The sequence below is a fragment of the Felis catus genome (assembly GCF_018350175.1).
Source record: "Felis catus isolate Fca126 chromosome F1 unlocalized genomic scaffold, F.catus_Fca126_mat1.0 chrF1_random_Un_scaffold_34, whole genome shotgun sequence".
Lineage (NCBI taxonomy): Eukaryota > Metazoa > Chordata > Mammalia > Carnivora > Felidae > Felis > Felis catus.
Window position 1 is genome coordinate 408,137 of NW_025408522.1, and position 21,975 is coordinate 430,111.

At 51.2% G+C, this 21,975-nt stretch overlaps 2 long non-coding RNA genes across 4 annotated transcripts in view; one reads left to right on the plus strand and one right to left on the minus strand.

The window, feature by feature from the left end:
* Positions 1-2,511: 2,511 nt before the first annotated feature.
* Positions 2,512-21,975, plus strand: part of LOC111559453 — an 84,621-nt gene continuing 65,157 nt past the window's right edge. For 2 of the 3 annotated variants that reach the window (XR_006593586.1, XR_006593588.1), the window contains exon 1: positions 2,512-4,537. This is a non-coding gene — a long non-coding RNA (uncharacterized LOC111559453). The remainder of the gene's footprint in view (positions 4,538-21,975) is intronic. The other variant, XR_006593587.1, reaches the window with a different exon arrangement.
* On the minus strand, positions 15,380-20,314 carry LOC109497335. The gene is made up of 2 exons (XR_002740027.2): positions 15,973-20,314; positions 15,380-15,603 (listed from the first exon to the last, which is right to left on the minus strand). It is a non-coding gene; the product is annotated as an uncharacterized LOC109497335 (long non-coding RNA).

A 21,975-nucleotide genomic window follows, 5' to 3' on the forward strand; every position in this document is an offset into this window, starting at 1 on the left:
CCCAACCAGCTTCCGAGCTAACCTGGTGTTACCTCGCTTAATCCCCCCCACCCCACCCTAAGAGGGAGGGCTTTCAAGAGTCCCAGTTTACAGATAAGATAACTGAGGCTCATTTTCCTTTTGATGACTAAGTGATGGAGCCAGCTTTGAATGCTGGTGTTCCTATTTCAAAGCCATGTCTCGCCACCTGGTTTGGAGAAGGGGCGGGTCCAGGCGGCTGGGACACTCCATCTTTCACACATACATCCACCCTCCGGGGCCTGCTGTCCTGGAGGCAGCTGGATGAATCCACTTAATCGATTTCCTCTAAATCCACTCAATCCCTGGCAGCAGCTCTCCTGGCGGCCTGACACTTTCCTGGCTGAGGTTTTCTGGGTGAATCCTCGGCGCCAGCCCACCCGCCCTGCTTGGTCAGACAGGCCCCTCCCAGCCTAGTGATTCTAAACCCTCAGCTCAACGTTTTACAGAACTGCATGAAAAGAGGCCTGCTGGCCTGTGTGCGAGGGGGAGTTTAATGGGGTGGCCTCTTAACACTAAAGTCAACGCAGGAAGGGAACAGAATTGATGTGCATAATGGGACTCAACTTGAAGCTCAGAAGCTGTGGCCCCAGAAGAAATCAAAGCTGAGGCTGAGGGCTACAAGAGAGCAGGATTGGGGCTTGACTAGTGAGTGGGTTCTCAATGTGCCATTTAATTTAAAAAAATCAGCCCCCTGGATGATACCAGCTTGCCCTTTAAGGCCAGAGTTGGCTGACCTGGCAACCCGGGCACCTGTCCATCCCAGGATGTGATTTCCTGGAACAGAGGGCCTTCATTAGGGCTGCTGCCCTCTCAGACACGGGCTGGATCATGAGGGCCTCCCCCGCGGTGCACCTGCCCACCTGGGCACCCCCGAACCGTGTGGTCCCTGCAAGAGCAGGGCATTCTTCACACTCGGCTCGGAGGGCCCCAGGGCATAATGGATGGATGACACGTTTATGGGGTCACATGTGTGCCCCTCTGCATGGGTGAGCATGGCACAGAGTAGAGCCCTCCTCCCTCCCCTCCCCATGTCCTCTCTCTTCCCATCCTCTGCACCCCCCTGGTGGAGCGCTGGAGTGAGCAGGAGTTCTGAGCCCCCCTTGGGTTTGTTTAGCCAATAAGCAAACTTCCTGAAGCCCTGAAGTCATACATAGCACGGTGGATGGGGAAAGGCAGAGGCTCTGGGGTCACACCCTACCCCACACCTCACAGCAAGCCCCCACTCACTTCCAGCCTCTGCTGTCTTTTCTGGAGAGTGGGACACAGTCAGCCCCACCCTAGAGCTGGGGGCATCCCGTGTACATGACAACACCAGGCACCGAGTCATTTCACGCCCCCTGGGGCCTCCGGCTGGAAGCCAGGCTGGCTGAGGGCAGGTGGGACCGGTGGGGGCCACAGGGTCACGGATGTGACACAGTAGCTATCTAAAGGACCAGGCTGAGGGTGTGCGTTCTAATATCCAGAAACAGGGTGTGCAAGTTGGGCATCAGGTTCCCCAAGGCTCCAAGGAAAGACATGTCCCCAGGCATGGTGGAAGGGTGAAGGCTCTTGGCCTCCCTTGTAGCAGCTCCCAATGGGGTGTGAATGGGGGACTGCCCTGTGGTCACATGAGCAGGACTCTGCCAAGGAAAGCAAGGGAAAGAGAGGGATTCTAGTCCTCAGGGAACTGGGAAGGTGTGTTAGTGCTGGGGAAAGGAGGTCCCTGCCTGCCTTCAGTGCACATTGCTTTTTTGAGTCTTGTAACAGGCACATGACAGTTACCAAGTCTCAGACACCCACAGAATCCCAGGCGTGGGGCCAGGTGCCCTGACACACGGACAGGCCATACCATGAGGCTTCTCAGGCTGCACACAGCAGAATCCGGGTGTGCAATCCGGGCTCCATACTTCCAAGCTATAGCCCTGTCACCTCCTTTCTCTGAGCCTCCACCACGTCCTCTAAAATGGGGTCATCCGTTGCTACCTTAATAAGGTCGGTCCTGTGAGGATTAATTTGGGTAATGTGACTGGCTCAGCCTATGGCAGGCCGCCAACAGATACAGTTTGAATCCATTTGGATCTCCAGGTTAGACTGTGGAGTTTTGCACTGTTATCTCAAAGTACCCCTTGAACCTAGCCTAAATCCATACTGTCACAATTCCAGGATGCTCCATTTAGACAACTTCAAGGAGCAATTGGAGTTGTTGTTGTTATTGTTGTTGTTGTTCTTTTTTGATAACCACTGAGTGACAGAAAAAACAAAGCGGCCTAAACAAGCAATCAAATGAGGCAGGAGAGAATGATTTATGTACCTAAGAAGGCTAAGGGCAGAGAGTTTTAGGCAAGGCCGTACCTGGGTGCTTGATGACATCAGTAACAATCATCTTTCCCGACCTCTTGGCCTTGCTTACTTTCCTCTGTGCTGGTGTCACTCTCAGCTGGGCTTTTCTGTTAGGAAAGCAAGATGGCCCCCAACAGTCACCTTCAGCCTCCCAACAGAAAAAGAACCCCTCATTCCCTATGATTCCAGCCCTAAGGTCTGGACCCACTGGGACCTGACTGGCACATACCCAGTGCTGAGCCAATCATTGTGGCCAGGGAGGATGGCCAGATTGAGGTCGTGTGACCACCCTCCCTAAGGAAACTCCTGAGCTGTTCAACCTGATTTCCAGGGTGGGGGTGAACCTGAGAGAACAGAGGTTAGTGTCCAGTTGCTGCCCTCCTCTGTGCTTAATATCCTGGGTTGCACCTGCTCTTATCCTCTTCCTGCCACCCCACTGTCTTCGTGGCAGCACTTCTTCCCTTCCCCCACTGCTTTCTTCCATACCATTTCACCCGTACCAAAAAGGAACACGACTTCCTGTTTGAATTCAGGATCCGGGGCTCAAGCCCAGCTTCAAGATTTGTTTTTTTGCGTGCCGATATAATCGTTTATTCAGTCAACCAGTGTCCACTGAGTACCTACTATGTGCTCCCGTGAGTTTTCAGGGTCTAATTATTCTGGGTTTCTGGGGGCAAATCCCAGGAGCCTTCCAAGGAAATTAAGTTTTGTCGAGCAAGAATCTAGAGGCTAGCTTCCAGTCCCTCGGTGCCACCCACTGTGTGGCACTGAGGGAAGTCTTTCCCCTCTCTGGACTTGTGCTTTCTTATCTGCAAAATGAGGCACTGGGAAAGTTGAAATCCTGGAGCCCTCTCAGCTCTGACATCCTGTGTGGCTGGGTCTTGGAACAAGCCTCTCCAGCTGAGTCAGCCTGTAAGCAACATGGACAGTGACCACAACACCCCCTCTACTGCCACGGGCAGCATCGTGGTTGCTGTCCCTATGGGTGCGCTGATCTGAGTCCACAACCATGCAGTTCTGTGTCTGAACCTTCCACTTCTTGGCTAATGAGAACACCCAGGGTAGAGGAAACACCACGGCTTTCTGTGCCTGTGTGGACCCCAAGGCTCTAAATTCCTGTAAGGTGGCCTAATGCTGCTGCTACAGAAATTCTCTTTTGAGGTGTTTGTGAATCCCAAGCCCTCCCACCACTGAAAGTCAAGTCTGGAACTCTGAAAAGGAAGCATAGGGAGGGAGGCCACAAGGAGGAGAGGAGAGGATTCTATAGAGGTTGCTATGTGTCCATGGAGCCCATCCTTCCTCTGCCTCCCTGTCCCTCCCTTCTTCTTCTCTCACCCACTCCCCTTTCTCTGTTATAGCCGAAATTGGTCATAGCCCCGTGGAAGAAGAAAGATGCCTGATGTGTCACTAGGGAGGCGAGGGATCCTTTTGAGGCATGCCCAGTGGGAGGACTTTCTTTTTCTTCTGGTTGAGTCTAGTTTCTCTTCACTCTTTGAACACTTGGAGACATGAATTAATTCCCCTGGTCACTGGTCACTCATTTGTCAGCTCACTCGGCTGCTCACCACATCCGTGTCTTCCCATCTTTATTTAGCTCAGCCTTTTTTTTCAAGCAAGAAGGGAGATTTCTTAGGAGAACATAGAGAGCCCAAGGACAAGCAGAGAATAGAGTAGCTTGTCCTCCCCAAAGATGGGAGCCAGCAACTGTTTAAGACGTGAGAAGCCAAGCCTGCTGTATCTTTTCGCCATTCTGGGGTCACACATTCACTCACCTCTGCTCCTCTTTGTACATCACTAAACCCTTCCATCTTTTCAATCTCTTGGCTTCTCTCCATTTCCACTGCCATGACCCTAGTGTAAAGTACTATTCTTTTTTTTGTGCCTGGGAAACTGAAGCAGCCTCCTGAATTTTCTCCCGAATCCCACCCCTGCCCATTTCCAATCTGTGTCTCTCACTACAGCCAGAGGGATTTTTAGAAATGAACAGTTTATTCAACAGATTTCACTGATCCTAGGAAAGACGTCAAAATCATAAGCAAGGTGTGGAACTGGATTACCACTCCCCCACATTCCGTGCCCTGTATTGAAGTGCCCTGCTCGGTTGGAGGATTATACGGCATGGCCCATGTTGTCCTCAGGCACGGCAGAGGGGCTGGTGAACAGTGAAAACAGATGTGAGCACACGCATTAAGAACCAGTGAGTAATTTACCACTTTTCTTTTCCTTTTTCCACGACAATGGCAATATTCCAGATAGAGACAGACTGCTCTGTCAACCTGAGTCCAGAGGGGAGAGGAGATGAAGGAGAGCCACATGTGCATGTAGTCTGAGACATAAAGAAACTTTATTGTAGGCCACAGAGATTTAGAGAATTGTGTGTTATGCAGCGTAACCCATCCTAGCCTAACCGATACGCATAATCCATGAACTCTTGCCCATCGCCCCATTGCTTTGCTGAGGCACCACTGGCCTTTCGGTCCTTACACAAGTTGCTCCCTCCCTCCTTACAACATTTGTCTGTGACTCTCTCTCTCCTGGGAAAGTTCTTCACTCCCACTGTTGGGCAGTTGACAGTTACTCACCAATGAGGTCTTGGCTTCGCTGTGAAGTACTCAGGAAAGGATTGCCTGGTCTCTGTTCAGAATACCTAGAATTTACCTTCTTTGTCATTAGAGCTCTTTCACTACACTCTAAGCTGGAGGAAAACAGAGCCCAGGGATTTAGATCATGCTTCTTTGAGGCCCTACTCCACCCCCCACCCATGTGCCCGGGCGCATGCAGAGGGGCTGGAGGTAAGGGGGTACATCAGCCCTGCGCCCTGCTCCCACAACCTGCCCCGTGACGGGGGAGATAGGTGTGCAAGCGGCAGTATTTGAACCCATTATGATCGTTCTAGCAGGAAATTAGTGTAAAGAGGCCAGCGAGAAGGCCAGGAAGAGGGGTAGTCAGAGATGGCTTTGAGGAGGATTTGGAGGTGTCCAGGTGGGGGGAGCTTCCTGGGAGAGTGGGCGATGGGGGGATCTGATGGAGGGATTGTAGGGCAAGAAGTGGTGCCCAGAGTTTCCAGGACTTGAAAGAGGATGAACCCAGGAGAAGTTGGAACCAGAAGTAAATATCTGGCGTCTCTGTGTATTCCTGGGAACACAAGTGAGCATTCCTGTTGGAGTGCCTTTGCAAGCTCATGGTGTTTGCTTCTTGGGGTCGAGGGATGGTGATAACGATGACAGTGGGTTCCAAGCCCTTTCACACCGTGGATATCAGTGGCAGGCTCTGATCTGAGGGTGTGGTGGGTGTGTGTGGGCAGCTGTGTTCCCGGACACAGCAGCTGGAGAGACATCTTTGTCTCCACTCTGCTCATTGGACACGTCTGGATGCCTTAAATTCCTGACTTTGTCTTCTAAGAAAACCCACCACGGTTCTTTCTAGTGAATCAAGACTTCCTGTGTACACAGCCCAGTAGTCATTTAAAACGTGTATCAGGTGAACAAAATGAAAGAGAGACGAATCGCCGAAGCATCACGTCCCTGGGTATGATGTCTCTCCGCGTGATCTTGTTGTTAAAAGAATCCGCAGGGACCAGGATGAAACCAGATGCTCCATGATTAGGGGCTGTGGTCACTCAGCAGGCCCCTGCTCTGGGGAAGTGAGGTGTTTCCTGGGGTTTGAGGGCCCTGATGGGACATGACAGAAAAGCTTCTCAGCCTCCCAGAAGGTTGGAGGGTGGGCAGTGATGCTGGAAAAGTCACCCCCCTCTGTGTCCCTTGAGTTTCTCACTGTTGGAATAAGGAGGGAGGTACCATTCCCCGACTGCCAACCTCACTGGCTGTGCGGCTTAGGCAGTAGGTGGACAGTTCTCGGAGAAGCCCATTGATTCCAAGGAATTGTGGCTGTTTGATGGTATTATCTTCATGCGGGTGTGAGGTGGACCCTGCTGGGCTCCCCATACTGGAGGGGACAGACACCCACAGAAACTGGACCAGACCCAGCACACAAGCTCTCCTCGGGAAAGCTGACCTCTGTGTGGTGGTTGTCTAGAGGAAGGGACGTCAGCGCTCACTGGGGGGGTGGGGGGGTGGGAGGTAGATGGAATAGCACAACCAAGGAGGAGTCTTGTGAGCTGGGACCATAAGGGGAGGAAGAAGGGACAGGCGGGGGCAGGGGAGCAGGTAGGGAGGGGAGAGAGGAGCAAAGGCCTGCAGGCCCAGGCAGGCCAAGGGGGTGGTGAAAGGAATGCCATCGTCCTGCCTCGGAGAGCTGGTTGAATCTGGCACAACGGGGCCACTTCCACGGCTCTCTGGGCTAGAGGGTGAAGCTGAGCTCCTCCTGGCCCTCCGCCCGTCTTGCCGTTTTCAGGTCCAGCAGAGCTCACCCGCAGAGCGTAGACATGAGCCTGCCCACCCGATGGATGGGAGCACGGGCTCTGGTCAGATGATGGGGGGGGCAGGGCCCCCCCCACGGTGGACCGGAGGCCACAGGCGTGGGCAGTGTAGACGCTGAGGCTGCATGCTGCCAGGGTCCGGCTAGGGTCAGTTCCAAAGCCAGTCGGCTCCTCCCTAGGGCCCCTGCCTCTCAGACTAGCTAGTGCCTGCTGGTGAGGCTTCAGAACCTTCCAGGCCACAGCTGGAGGGATCTGGATCTCTCCAGATCAGCACATAGGTATCACTTAGTGTGCCCTCTCAGACTGGCATCCCCGGCAGCCTGCAGGGCCCAGCTACGGAGCCCAACGCTGCGTGTCTGTGCTCCATGTGAAACAGTGCTGCAATCCATGAGTAGTGTCCGCAGCGGGTGAGGAAGGGGAGGCCTGGGTTATGCACGCCAGCCATTTGCCACTCCTGGTACACCCCCTCATTTTGCATATGGAGAAACTGAGGCCCAGAGGGAAGAATGCCCTCGTCCAATTGCCTGTCCTTTCACTTCCTGCTCTGGCCTCTCGACGGAACTCTTGGTACCCCCCGTGACACCACGTGAAAACAGTCAACTATGTGTGTGACAAGGAAATCATACTGGATGTGTCTGGACCCACACCATGTTTCTCTTCTTGTTTTTCCCCTTTGCCTCTGTTCTGTTTTAATACTTCCTGTGTTTCGTGCATTATGAAGGATGGTGGGACAATGAACATCCGTGGGCCCACAGCTCAACTCCAGAACTAGAACATTCCCAGTCACTTCCATTTCCTCCTTGCCTGGAGGTCACCCCTCTCTGCAATTTGGTGTTTGTTTGCCATTCTCTTGCTCACAGGCCGACTGAATAAGCCTAAACATTAGATTGCTTCTTCATTCTCAAGCTCTAAAAACTTGCTCTCTGTATGTAGATCTCTAAAATTTGCATTTTTGTACTCAACATTTCCCTGTCTCTGAGCTTGAGCTGTGCTGCTGTGTAGCTGGAGTTTGCTGTCACCAGTGTGGAAAGAAATTGTGTGACTGTGCTACAATTTCTTTTTGCATTGCTCTGTCAGTGAGTATCTGGGTCATTTCCTCTCTCCCCCTCCTCTTGCTAACAGTGCTGCGACGAACTCTTCTTGGGTGTGCCTTGTGTGGCTCCTGGGAGTGGATTTGCAGGGTGCTAAGGCATGGGACTGGTCAACCTAACAAGAAAAGGCCAAAGCGGTTTTCAGTGTGGCCAGACCAGGTTTCACACTCATCAACCGTGGGTGCCAGCTGATCTCCATCCTCTCAGACCCTCGGTGCTGTCAGATGTCACATGTCTTCCTCACTGTGAGCCTGATGGATGTGAAATCTCTCACGGGGACCTTACCTTGCACTTCCCCACATCCTCGTGACATCGGGCAGCTTTTCCCGTGTTCATCTGTGCACTCCGTTTCCTCCTCTACGACATGCCTGCTGTGGTCTTTTTGCTCATTGCCTCTCTTTTTCCTGTGGATTTGTAGGACTTCTTTATGTATTCTGGATACTGATCCTTTGCTAGTTGTACATATACTTTTAGTGATTTGTCTTTTCACCCGTCATTTGGTGAAAGGAAATTTACGTTTTACTGCAGTGAAAACTATCGATTTTTTTTTATGCTTACTGAGCTTTTAACACCTTGGTAAAGAAATTGTTCCCAACGCCAAGTTTGCAAAGATATTCCCCCAGAATATCCCCCTCTTCAACTTCTCTCTTTCAAATATAGATTTTTAATGTGTCTTGAATGGGTTCCGATGTCCCAGCACCGTTTACTAACTGGGCCGCCTTTCTCCAGTCACATGTCAAGAAGCCTTTTTAAAACTCCTAAGTACTGAGCTCTTCAGATCTCTGATCATTTGTAGCACACCTGCAGTCATTCATGCTGCTATCCGCGTGTTCTCCCCTCTCCCTCTTTTTACCATTGCGATCCCTGGTACGTGCAGGTGCCCCAGGAGGCCCTGTGTAGCCATCTATGGATTCTTTTTCTATGTTTCTTTCTTTATCATTTTTTGAGAAGGAGAGAGAGTGAGTGGGGAAGGGGAAGAGACAGAGAAAATCCTAAGCAGGCTCCATGCTGTGGGTGCAGAGCCCAATGTGGGGCTCGGTCCCCTGACTGTGAGATCGTGACCTGGGCTGACAGCAAGAGTCAGACGCTTAACCGATGGAGTCACCCAGGCGCCCCATCCATGGATGTTTTTGTGAGGATGAGGAAACAGGAGCACAGAGGAGGGTTGAGTTTGTAACAGCCACACAACGACCGTGTGTGGAGTCTGTCTCCGATTCTCTGAAGGCGGGTTCTGTGTTCCTTCCTCTTGGTCTGGCTGTGCACAGTAGGGCTGGTGGGCTGGGACCCAGGACCATGGGGCTGTCAGTGGAGGGATCAGATATCACAGCCTGCCTTTCCGTTTCTGTCCCATGGGCTCCCCTGAGCTGGTGTGAAAACCATTTGGGCACATTGTTCCTGGGGGCCTGAAAACCTCCTGCCACCTCTGCTTCTCACCCCTGCCTCATCCCTCCTGCTGTCCTTTTGATGATGAAGCAGCTGAGGTTTAACTCCTGCCTCTCACTCCCCACTGGCTCCTTGCCCAGTAAGGGGAGGGAGAGCCCTGGGAGCAGTACCCCAGCACCCTCAAACTGGAACAGAGTCGAATCCTTGCCGGGAAGGCTCCACCCTTGCTCTGAGTGATGCAGAGTCATGGCCTCTGATGATGTGGATGACAACTCACTTCTGCAGCATTTGTGATGTGCCGGGGCCCGGTCTGAGCATTCCGTGGGGTCCTCACCACCCTGTGAGGAGACACTGTTTTTACACTCATCTTATAGATGCGGAAGTGGAGGCTCAGAGCCCTTATGAGGCTTGCCTGGGGTCACTCAGCAGGTCAGTGATGGAGTGAGCTGCGATTTGATCCCAGACAGTCTAGCTCTAGACTCCATGCTCTTTACCACGAGACTGCATGGTCCCTTTGGACTCCGACCAGGCCCTAGCTCTCCCTCCTGGTGACTGGTCCAGGACCCGGGGATGGGTCTGCCATGGGGCCCCTCACGGAGTGCAGAAGAGCTTTGTCCCTGAACCCTGGATCCATGGTGGGTCTGGGCCTGCCCTGGGCCTCCTTGGTCCTGGAGGGTGCCCTCCCCAGCTTCCAAGGCTGAGCCAGGCCAGCCGGTGTTGCTCCTGTTTGCGGCCGGGGAGTCCCAGCTCCAGTTAGAGACTTCTCTCTTTTGTAGGCTCTAGAAACTCTGAGAAGGGCCCTAAATGGTGGGCCCTCAATTAAGGGGTTTCAGAAGGCAGGAGCCCCAGGGACGCCTTGCTTTGTGAAGCCTCTTGTGTTCCAGGGAACTGCTCTCTATGGCCACCTCAAGACAAGGTGTTTTTGACAAACATGTGTCACCCGCATGACACTTGTAAGCAGTTACACCATGGCCATAAATCTGGGCTTGTGCTGCTGAGTGTGATACCGGCTCCTACATGTGGCTGAAGCACTGCCAACAGTGTCTCTGATGGTTTGTCTGGCAGTGGGGGGTGCCAGGGTGCTTCAGGACACATCGGCTCCCAGTCAGTGGCTGTGTGCTATGAAGGTCCCAACGCCGACGTCTTTCTCAGCATCCCACCCTCCCTTCCTAACCTTTGCTGGCTCCCGCTGGATGTCTCACAATGTGGACACTTTTGCACCCAGTCATGCTAATTGCTCTGAAAAGAAATAAAGCGGGAGGAGTGTGCAGGGAGTGACACAGGCCATTTGGTAAGAATGATCTGTGACCTCCGGTTTGTTTAACAAAGCCTACTGGGTCAGAGCCTGAAGGAAATGGGGGGGAGCCATGCGGGTATCCGGGAAGAGCATGCTAGTCAGGAGAGCTGCACATGCAAAGGCCCGGAGGTCAGGTTGGGTCTTAGGGGTTGGAGGCAGGTGTGTCTGGAGTGCAGTGAGAGGCGCAAAGCTGGGAGCAGGGTGGGAGTAGGGAGCCTCGTGTGGGATGGTGAGGCATTTGGGTTTCACCTGGAGTGTCATGGAAAGCGGCTGGAAGGCCCTGGGTAGGTCCAGGAAACCATAGAGGAGGCCCGATGGCTTAGGTGCAGTCACTACCAGGCCAACTACACCTTGGTCATAACTGTACTGACCGTACTGACCGTACTGACTGTAGATCCTAGCTGTAGAGCAGAGCCCAGGTAACAGCAAACATGAGGGCCAGGTGAAGGTCCCGAGGCCAGCCAGTCCATCTGTCTGCAGCCAGGCCCCTGCCTATAAATCCTGCAGCCTGTGCATCCTGCCCAGAATGCTGGGATGCCGGGATCAGTTAGTTTCTTCTGCGGAATAACCACCCCGAAACGTAGCGGCTTGCACCAACTGTTGACTTAGCTGAGCAGCTAGCTGGTCGGGCAGGTCTTCTGGGCTCCCTCAAGCATGTGTGGTCAATGGCAGGGGTCGGCTGATTGCTGGCTGGCTGTTGGCCAGGGCGACTAGGGGCGGTGGTGAGTAGGCTACACGTGTCCCATTCTTCCAGGAGGCCGTCTGGACTTCTGCACATGGTGGTGCCAGGGTCCCGAGAGGGTGGGCATGCAAGGCCACGAGGCTCTTTGAGGCCTATGCCTGAAATTGGCACGGCATCATTTCCACCACATTCTGTCGGCCAGAGCAAGTCATGGAGCCAGCGCAGATTCAAAGCGGGGGGATCTAGACCCCACCTCTGATGGGAAGAGCTGCCCCATCATAGTGCAAAGGGTACGGAGACAGGGGGGTGGAGGAACAGAGCTGTTTAGGGGTCAACCACAGTGTCCCCTGTTCTGGAGAGAGGAGCAAGGCAGGAGCCAGGGCCCCAGAACAGTCACCCATGGCTATGTCTCTGTCACCCTGAAGAAACCAGACCCCCAACAATCCAGGACTAGGCAGAGGAAGCTTGGACCATTTGTTACTTTGTCACCAAATGCCACCTAGCCAGTAGCGATAGACTCAACAGTCCCCATGGAGGTGTCTTTCTCTGGGATGCTTACACCCAAGGACTGCAGAGATCATATGGAACATCACACACCTTTGGCACCACCTCTTCCAGAAAGCCCTCCAGGCTTCTTCTGGGCTCTCCCAGGCTCACCCCCCCCCCACCCCCGTCACAGAAGACAGTGTACTTGTGTCCCTCATTGGTGCATGTGTGTGTCAGCCTCCTGAGTCAGAAAGGCCAAGGCCTGAGGACGGGGCTGTGTCTCACTCACCCCGAATCCCTACTCCTAGCTGGGAGTGTGCACTGAGGATGAGGCTGGCAAGGTATGGGTATACTGGGGACATGCATTCAGTGCTGACTCACAGTTGATGTCTGCAAGGGAAGGGGAGGGTCACTGTACCTGGTAGCAGGCCCCAGATGAGCTTGGCCTGGAGCCGGGATGGGGGTTGCTGGGAATGGATGCTGGATGCAGGCGGCAGTCAGAGCTCAGCGGAGCAAGGGCAGAGACCACAGTCCTCTTGCAGACAGAAATGGGTCTCAAGCTCTGGGCGCCAGCACCAAGGCAGGAAGGCAGCCCACAGGAGAGCGTGCAGAGAAGCCACTCCGGGTGTTCAAGGCCAGCACTGGGCAGATGGAAAGGCAGGCAGGGCCTGCCAACCCTGAGGAAAAAAGAAACATCAGCCACGTTTGGCTATAGTCAGCTTTCGTTTACTGGAGTTTCCCTTGCCTGAGATCCACTGTACCCAAAATCAATATTATTAGCATTAAAAAAGAGAAGCCAACTAGGAGGTAGCAACCCCGAATGCACTGTGGTTTCGGTGCCATCACAGCGCAGGAGAAAAATCTTCATCACCTTCTCATGCATACCAGAGACAAGGGAGGGAAGAATGGCGGGGGGTGGGGGGGTGCTGTCTTCACGAGGCCTCCAGGAGTGCCTCCCTGGGGCTCATAGTGAGTTAAGCCAGCCAGGCCTGCGAGTGTGCCAGCTCGTCCTGCCCACCTGGCATCAGCACCATTGCCCCGGGCTGGGCCGGGCCGTCTCCCTTGGGGAGAGAGCTTGAAGCTTTTGCAGTTTGTAGTGGTCTGTTGTATTTAGAAACCCGAGCATCCCAGAGTCATAAATTACCTTGAACTAGTTTGCTAACCCTTGTGACTCGGTACAGCGCCTTCTCAGAAGCGGCCAGTTATGTCACGGACTGAGTGAGGCGTGGCCCAGTCCCCGCAGTGAGGCAGCGTGTGCCGGGCCTGGCGTGGATGGTAGCCACCCAGGACCACGGGGACGATGCAGGGAGGTGCCGCAGGTCTGTGCACGGCATTTCTGTGGAAATGCACTCCAGAAGGGAGAAGGGTCTGTGAGTCCATGAAGTGGGATTCTCACTCCCAGCACGTGGTCGTGAGATCTGTACCACATGGAAGAGACAGAGCGCACCATGTAGTTCAGCATCTCCTGTTACATCCCTGCTAGAGGATCAGCTCCTGCTTGCACCTTTCCAGGGATGGGGGCTCGTCACTGCCTGAGACATTTCACACTGACAGGAAGTTAGCTTCCTGCAAATTCCAGCTCCATTATCTGGGTACATGTTCTGAATCCATGCTTGCAACAGCCTGGACAGAGTGGGAGGCCTTTGCAAGGCTGCTGGCCAGCTAAGATGGCTCTCCCAGCCTTTCCTCCATTGCCACAGCCCTCTGGTCACAACAGGTGCTAAAGGGCCCATCTGGTTAGACATTCCAAGTGTTATCCCTGCACTGCAAGTTCATTGGCCACGGCAATGTTGACATCAAGAGAAACACGTGTCATTTTCTTATCTCTAAAAAGAGCTCCAACCCCCTCCCCGTTTTTGTATTCAGAAAGCAGAGGGGTGACCCACACTTTCTGGGGTCATGGGGAGGAGATTCAGGTGTGAAGGGAGCATCTGCTTGTAATGTGGGATCCAGTTCCAGGATCCCCTGGCGTTCCTTGAAATTTGCTGGAGAAACAAAACCCATTTGATGTTCAAACCCAGGCTTCCAAAAGAATGGGACAGCTGAAACACCCCAAAAATGGACAAACCGCATGAAACAGGTTTTGAAGGCCGCAGCCTTTCTGGCAGTCTGAGCCTCCCGGAGCAGCAGGGGACGGGTTTTGCCGGGAGACGCCCGTTTGCGATGGCGCGCGCTACTTTTCCCCCGGGCGAGACAGGTGCAAACTCAGATGTATTCATTTTCCACAAACGAAACGACTCGGTTTTGACCATGTTGCAGACCTAGGACTTGGCTCCCTTGTTCCCGGGGGGCATGTGTCTGGTTTTCATCCCATTCCGAAGGAGCCTGTGGAGGCTCCCAACTTTCAACCTTCTAATGATATAGATTTACTGGTTTCAGGGGGTTCGGGGTGGGGGTGGCGGGGGGAGGTGGGACAAGAAGAGTGATGCAGAGTGTGGAGTCTGAAGGAATGATTAGCTGCATGGAGGGCCCGGGGCCAGTGCTGATGCTGTAGTTAAGGCACAAGGACTCTCCTCAGCACCAAAGCATCACCTTTTGCTTCTCATCGACCCCTTGAAACGAACTCAGTCATGTTCACTGATAGGAATCAGTGCAACGTAATGAGTGTTCGCCATGGGTCGGGGCCTCACCGCACCTGTACAACCAACCCCACCCGTTCAAGAGGGTTATGGTGTGCCCCATGGCTTTCAAATGCAGATCTGAGACTTCCCACCCAAAGCACTTCCAGGTCCTGTCCTTGGTGCCTGTGGAAGGTACAGACTTCCAGGCCCTGTCCTTGACGTGTCTGACTCGGTAGGATAGGGGGGCAGGGCCCGAGACTCTGAATTTTGCCCCCTTCCCACATTATCCCAGCAGGCAACCTGGACACCTAGCCTCTGTCCAAGCAGGCCAGCGTCCAGTATTCAGCTGTGCCCAGCTCACCAGTGTGAGCTCAGAAACACCGAACCAAGCAGTTCCTGTAGATCTCCCCACCCCCCACCCCCCACCCCCACCCCTGGCAGAAGAATCCTAAAACCCTGACTGGCATTTTCCAAAGGTCCCAGCAAGCTTCTCGGGACCCTGAGCAGCCAGCCAGTGAAACCTGAGGACTGCTTGTTTGGGGAGCGTGGGGGCTGCTTCTGGAGAAGGAGGGCTTGGTTACAAGTGTTGTCTTAATTGGCACGAGGATGTGGAAGTGAAAGCAATGAGTCCAAATTAATCCGTTTTCCTGTGAACATCTCCCACCACTCCGTGCCAAGGTGAGGCAGCCTTTGTAATTAACTGACTGGGCCTTTTCTCCCCCCAAACCCAAAATGGGAGCGTGCAATTTATTTTGTGTGCGAGGTGGTATGAAAATTGCCAAAGTTGGCAGATGAGGCTGGGATGTTGGTGGAGCTGGGTAAACAGGGCTGAGCTGTCTGTCACCTCCAGGTCAGAATGGGGAGCTGGCTCCAAAGCAGGGACGGGGGCTGGGGCCATGGAGGTGCTGTGCCGAGGGCTGAGCAGGTGGCCTTGGGAGGAGGGCAGAAACTTCTTAGCACTGTGGATGGGAGTAGAGGCACTACAGTTCTGAAATCAAACCCTTCTCCTCGTCCTACCCTGTGTCACCACAGACAAGACACTTAACTCTCCAAGCGTCAGAGTCCACGTGGGTTCAGCGGTCTTTACTGAGTGCCTGCCGTATGTAGTGGACCCAAGTTCATCTGCCTGATGCGCATAAAGACCATCACTGAGACATGGAGTATAAAGCAAAGCAAGAGTTTATTCCGGAGGCAGGAGGGCGAGCCTCACATCCACCTCCCTAGAGGAGGAGAGTCAGGGGTACTTAGCGGCAAAGGAAAAAGGTCTGGGTACAAAGTTGCGGCTGCTAACCCTTTGGTTACCCTTTTCAGTCGCCAGGGTCTTTTGATCCGTCCTCATTCTTGTGGGTATTGGGACCACGACCGGCCGCGGCCGTTACTTCCTGCTGAGGTGGGGTGAAGACTGGGGTTAGACAAGTGGAAACTTTGGGGTGGAAAGGAATGTTCTGCATTACCGGGATTTTTGTACTTTGGTCAATAGTTCCTGTACCATGTTGTGTCTAGGGTTTTAGGGGTACTAGAGAACAACAGGTAGCATGTTGTACTCATGGCTTGATTCCCTTGGACCAGTTCCCCCGAGTCGGAGGTTCAGGTCTGGCAGAGGCTCACTGGTCTGAGCCAGGTCCCTTTCGACCTCCTCCCTGCTGACAGGTGTAGGGAACCTGTGGATTCTTGTCATTCAAGTGTGAATCCATGGCTCAATTCCCTGTCGTCTCGGGGGAGTGGGGGGTCAACGGCACCTCGCAGGGTCTGACCTGTCCAGTGAGGCTGGAGCTGGTCCTCTGGTCTCCCGCTCTTCAGGTCTTTAGTGACATCTTTAGTGACATCTTTTGATGTCACTAAGGGATTCAGGCAGCGTGAAGACACATCTGTGAGGTACATCAGCCTGCTGGAAGCAAACTCAGGCCCTGGATGTACCTGATAGTATCCAAATCGCTGGTGGGAGCCCCGCCAGGAACTCCTAGGTCACGAAACGAACATAGAAAGTCTTCCATATAACATTCCACAGGGGCTTAAACCAAGCCCTCTTCTAGGGACCACTCTTTCCCAAAGCAGGGCAGATGGCACGGGTTGTTCCCAAGTGAAGTGGGTTTCTTGGCAGAGCTTTGCCAAAGTTCATTTTTTTCCCTTTTTCCACTCTCTCAGTGTCTCCAGGAAGCATGTGATTTCCACTGAATACCAAAGGCCTTGGACACTGTGGTTGTCACTCCATTGTCACTCTGAATTATTAGTGGCAGTCCAAACCTAGAAATGATCTCGCTTAAAAGTATTTTGACAACTCCTGAGGCCTTCTCTGAACAGCAGGGAGGAACCTCAACCCTGTTGATAAAGGTGTCTACAGATACAAGCAAACCCCGAGAATTACCCATTGTTCTTTGCATTCCGGGAAAGGCTGCCTGCCGGTCTTCCCCAGGTTTGGGGCCTCTCAGTTGTATACCCTTGAGAACTTGTGGGCACCCAGTCTTAGGATTGTTTGTAGCACAAGCGTTGCCTTTTGTAGCATTTCGCTGAAAATCGGAGCCCGCAGTATACTTCTGGATCCACTGGAGAGTGGCATCTTTCCCATAAAGGGTGCTTCGAAGAATGTGGCTAATTATTTCTTTCATCAGATGCTCTAGGGTAAGGATTCATTCTATTTCCAGCCGGTGTCAATGCCAGCACGGTGTCCAAACCCCCACTCCTTACTTAACTCCTCTTTGGTCCTCCAAGAGACGTTGGGGTTGATATGTAGTTAAGTCTATCTTTGGCACTAAAGCTCTTCCAGAGGGTCTTGGAGTCTTCGACGGGCTGCCAGCATGGTTCCCTTGGGCAGTCGGTCCATTTTGTGGTGTCTTCCGCAGAGGACGATAGCTGATGGGTCACCACTGCACCCAGCTCTTCCTTGTCTTTGACCCGTGAAACTGTCCCCATCCGTGAACACGTCCACGTCTGGATGCTCCGATGGCAGCTTGTCCAGTCGGGAAGGCTGTGATCAGCTTGTTCAGCTATCCGTGTGTCTCTGGTGATCTTTCTGAGTGGCCCTTAGATCACCGGGCTACTTTTCTCTCACATGTACCTCGGGTGGTCTGCCTTCGGTTTGCGGGGCTTCAGGGAAAAGCAGTTTTTGTTCTCAGTGCTTCCAGTCAACACAGTGGGAGAAAAGTGGAAACCTTAGTTTGGAGAGTCAGGGTCAGATATTCAAGGAAACCAGAAGAATTCAGGACCCAGCCCAGGTGAATAGACAACCAACGAGCACTCAAAGACGGTTCATCGGAACTATGATCTTACATTTTCACAGGTGTGTTACTGGAAAAATCTCCCTCTCTGAAACCACCCTCATTTCCACCACAGATAGCCACATTAGGACACATTTGTTTGTAAAATTGTCCAGTTGAAGCTGGGCCTGTTTACACGAGTGCCATCACAATGGTGATTGGTCATATAGGTGTTTGTTTTTTTCAATCTGCTTCGCTGGAACTTTCGTAAGGAATGTCAGATTGAACTTTTAATAGCCTTGCCAAGCTAAAGAAGCCAAGCCAAATACTGGCCATCAGCCTTTGCCTGCCATACCTATAGATTTGGGTGGCTCCCTCTCTTCTCGAGATCCCCCAAATACCCTGAGGTTCCTGCACCTGCCAGGAAGTGACAACCTTCCTTATTCACCTGGTAGGGCTGCTGGGAACTTTGTAAGCAAGGTACCAGGCAAGTTTTCCAAGGGGCTTCATTGGCTCGGCAAAGCCAACCTTAATTAGTTCCTTAAAGCTCTCTGATTGTAGCTGAGTCTAGGCATATCTCCCTCAACTATGACATTCCAGTCAAAGCCTTGGCAACATGACCAATGTTTCCAGTGGCATCCTGTTGCAAGGAGAACGGATTCATATCGAACTTCTGCAAATAAATACACTGCCGTGAAAATACAAGAATACTCCCTGAGAGTTTTGAATTCTGGTGGTACCAGGTAGGGAGAAAGGGATAAATGTTTCCTATCTGTTTATGAAGAAATTATTTACCAAACGTCTACCAAATGTCATAGGCATACTTAAGTTTAGAAGAGCAAACATTAGAGAACCAGCAATGTTTACACAAGTGTCTGTTTGAAAGCAGTTTCCCCATTAGTTCTGGGAATTCTTACTAAGCTTAGCTTTATGATCCTGAAGGGATCAGAGAGCTGTATTTGTCAATGCAGTGCAGCTGGCAAGGAGATTCTGTGACACACGATACTTCAGTAGTTAGTATTACAAGCGATGACATTATACCAGGACATATCAAAACCTTAGGAATCTTATAAAATCTCTAGGACACTTAAAGCAATCACCCATACAACAAAGCCTAAGAAGGTTCCTCATCACTTATTTGATGATGCCTCCCATGTCATTTGACACACCAGGGAATAAGCCTAATTCGTCAAAAAGACTTCCATTCACAAGCTGGGTTTTTGGAAGTTGGTGAAATACCAGCAGGTTTCAAAACAGGTGCCTAAATAGGATTACAGATCATTACAAAACAGGATACTTATTTAGCCAGGATGGCAAGAAGAGATTCTCAAGGTAAATGCAGACAGCAAGGTAAATGGAGCTGTGAGCAAACCTTAGCTCTCTTAACACTGAGCAGATTCAACTTTCTTAAGTAAGCAAAGACCTAACAAAGACAAGACATAGAAACTTTGTTTTTCTAGGCAGATTAAAGATAAATAAAAACCTCTGTTGATAATTTAGACCCATCATCTAAGAAGCCTCTGTCACATTAACAGTGAGAAAACCCAAATTCCAGTCTTATAGCGCTATACTTTGGATATTAAAACTCATTCGTTGCAACAAGATGAATTTTTAAAAAGATATGCGGTCCCTTCTTTCTTCCTTCGTGTCACCTCCCACGTTGATACATACTTATTTGGACAAGGACATCCAGAGGCTGCATGGGTCTGAGTTCTTGTGACAGGTGTTGGGATGTGCTGACCAGAATCTCCGGCAGGAACCAAGGTCTCCCAGCCATAGCAATGCTGCCTACAGCCTTCGACGCTCAGACATCATCAGGGATCACCTTGACTGTAGACAGCGGCCTTGCCAAGGAATTGCCCACTGCCCAGGTGGTCACATCCAAAGACGCTTACGAAGAGCCAGCCCCTTTCACCTAAGTTTGGATGCTTCCGAAGGGCAGTCCAACTTTCGGGACTGCTCAGAGAGTCGGCTAAGGCTTCTGTTGAAGTGTCACTGCTCAACTTCTGCCTGACATCTTTCTCTGCCTCCCCCTTCTCTTCCCCGGGGGTCGATCCCTGCCCTCATAAACTTGTTTCTTACATGCGAAACTCCAGAATCTTGGTCCCGACCATGCATAGCATTTCTTTCGACAGATTCCCTTCTCGCAAACCTTCTGCAATTTTCCCTTTTGCATTCCTTCAGATTTTGTCCTACGTTTTCCCCTCTTTATTTTTTTTTAAATTTTGTTTGAGAGAGAGAGAGCACAAGTGGGAGAGGGGGATAGAGAGAGACACACAGAGAGAGAATCTCAAGCAGGCTCCACTTGGAGCCTGACACGGGGCTCAATCCCACAACTCTGGGATTATGACTTGCGCAGAGGTCAGGAGTGGGATGCTCAACAGACTGAGCCACCCAGGTACCCCAAGTTTTCCCTCTTTGAATAACCGGTCACACTTTCATTAAATACAGAATTTTTTCCCTTATTTTTTCAAGTAGCCTTAATTACATTTATTAAAATTATTTACATCTGTCTGTCTGTCCTTCGCTTGCCCATAAAGCTTCAGAAGCCATTGGACAGGGCTCTAACGTTGTTTTCTTTTCCATCACATTTTGTGACAGTCACAACGCCAACAGCTGGTTTGACTTATAGTAAACACAAGCAGAGTGAAACTACCATATTTAATGTTGGCAATTCTAAAGACTTATGTCCATTTTAACTAAACAAACAACGTTACATTAGCTTTCATACCAAATATTTTCCAAGATCACTTGAACTTGAAAGACACCTGGGGTTAGTTTCTATCTTTCTGAATTTTAGAATTCCCAGTTCTTTTTTTTCTTTTAAAATTTTTAATGTTTATTTACTTTTGAGAGAGAGACAGAGAGACAGAGAGGGACAGAGCATGAATGGGGGAGGATTACAGAGAGAGGGAGACACAGAATCTCAAGCAGGCTCCAGGCTCTGAGCCCTCAGCACAGAGCCCTACGTGGGGCACGAACCCACAGACCACAAGAGCATGACCTGAGCGGAAGTCAGACGCTTAACCGACCGAGCCACCCAGGCGCCCCTAGAACACCCAGTTCTTACAAGCACTTGCCTTCAAACCAGCTAAGTAGAGCACTTTTACAAATTAATTTTCACAAACACCACCCAGAGGTAGAGAAACTATCTCACATTTACAACATACATAGACACACATACCATTACACAAACAGGGTGCAAGCAAAACCTTAAAGGCCCAGTTTCCTAATATCTCCCTTTTACAAAACACAGCTAAGTGCAAGATGGTCTTACCATTTATGGATCCCTTCATCGGTTGTCTTTCTCAGGAGTCTGATGAATATTGTGGTGGAGCAGAGTTGCCAAAAAAAAAAAAAAAAAAAAAAAAAAGATGGCCTCGTTTGGGAGACTCCAGCCCATAGGCTGGATGTGCAGATAGATTGTCCTTGCCCAGTGTCCAACGAGGACATGGCTTGTTGTATTCAAAGATGCCCAAAGCAGTCAAAGCAGCTGACAGACCTATTGAAGCCCAGGTTACCTCCGTGAATTCTCCCCTCCCCACCCCACCCCACCCCCTGCCCCGCTTCAGCTGTGTCCAGTCTGCGGTGTGGCCCATCCGTTGTGGACGGAGGCTCTCAGAAGAGGTCCATAGATGTTCAGCCTGATTCTGGAGACACTACTGGTCCTCTCTTTCCACAGACAAGAGAAAGGTCTCTTTTGTCACTGAGAAAATAACTAATCTGGCTGGATATTTTAGAAAACTCCTCTGGTGACTGTCTGGAAGGTGGCTCAGAGATATTTAGGGTGCATCAAAGCAATGCCAGCCTGATAGAATTAGTTAGGAAGTGTCCTTTCTTCTGAATTTTTTGGAAGAGTTTGAGAAGATTGGTGTCAATTCTTCCAATGTTTGGTAGAATTCACCAGTGAGGCTGTCAGATCCGGGGCTTATTTTTGTCAAGTGGTCTTTGATTACAGCCTCAATCTCCTCCCTAGTTATGTACTAATCTCTTCCGATTTTCTCTTTCTTTGTGATTTAGTCTTGGTAGGTTTTCTAGGTCTAGAAATTGGTCCATTGTATCTGGATTCTCCAATTAGCTGGAATACACTTGCTGATAGCACTCTAACCCTTTCTACGTCTGCAAGGAGTCAGTGGCAATGCAGTCATTGAGTCTTCTCTGCCTCCACCGGCAATCCGGCTAGCAGTTTGGTGTTTTCAAAGGACCAGCTCTTGGGTCCATTGATTTTCGTTTTTCTAGCCTCAGTTTCATTTATCTCCGCTCTAATCTTTATTATTTCCTTCCCTTTGCTACCTTTGGCTTTTTCTAGTTTCTTAAGTTGCACGTCTATGGTGTTGATTTAAGATCTGTCTTGATGTTTACTGTGAGCGTTTACAGCTATAAATTTCCCCCTCGCCACTGCTTTGTTGTTTTCCAGGAGTTTTGACGCGTCGTGTTTCATTTCCCTTCACCTCTACGTATTTTCGCATTCCACTGTGATTTCTTCTTCGACACATTGGTTCTTTGAGAGTGTGTTTTCAGTTTTCACAGCTTTTTAAATTTTCCACTCTTCCTTCTGTTACC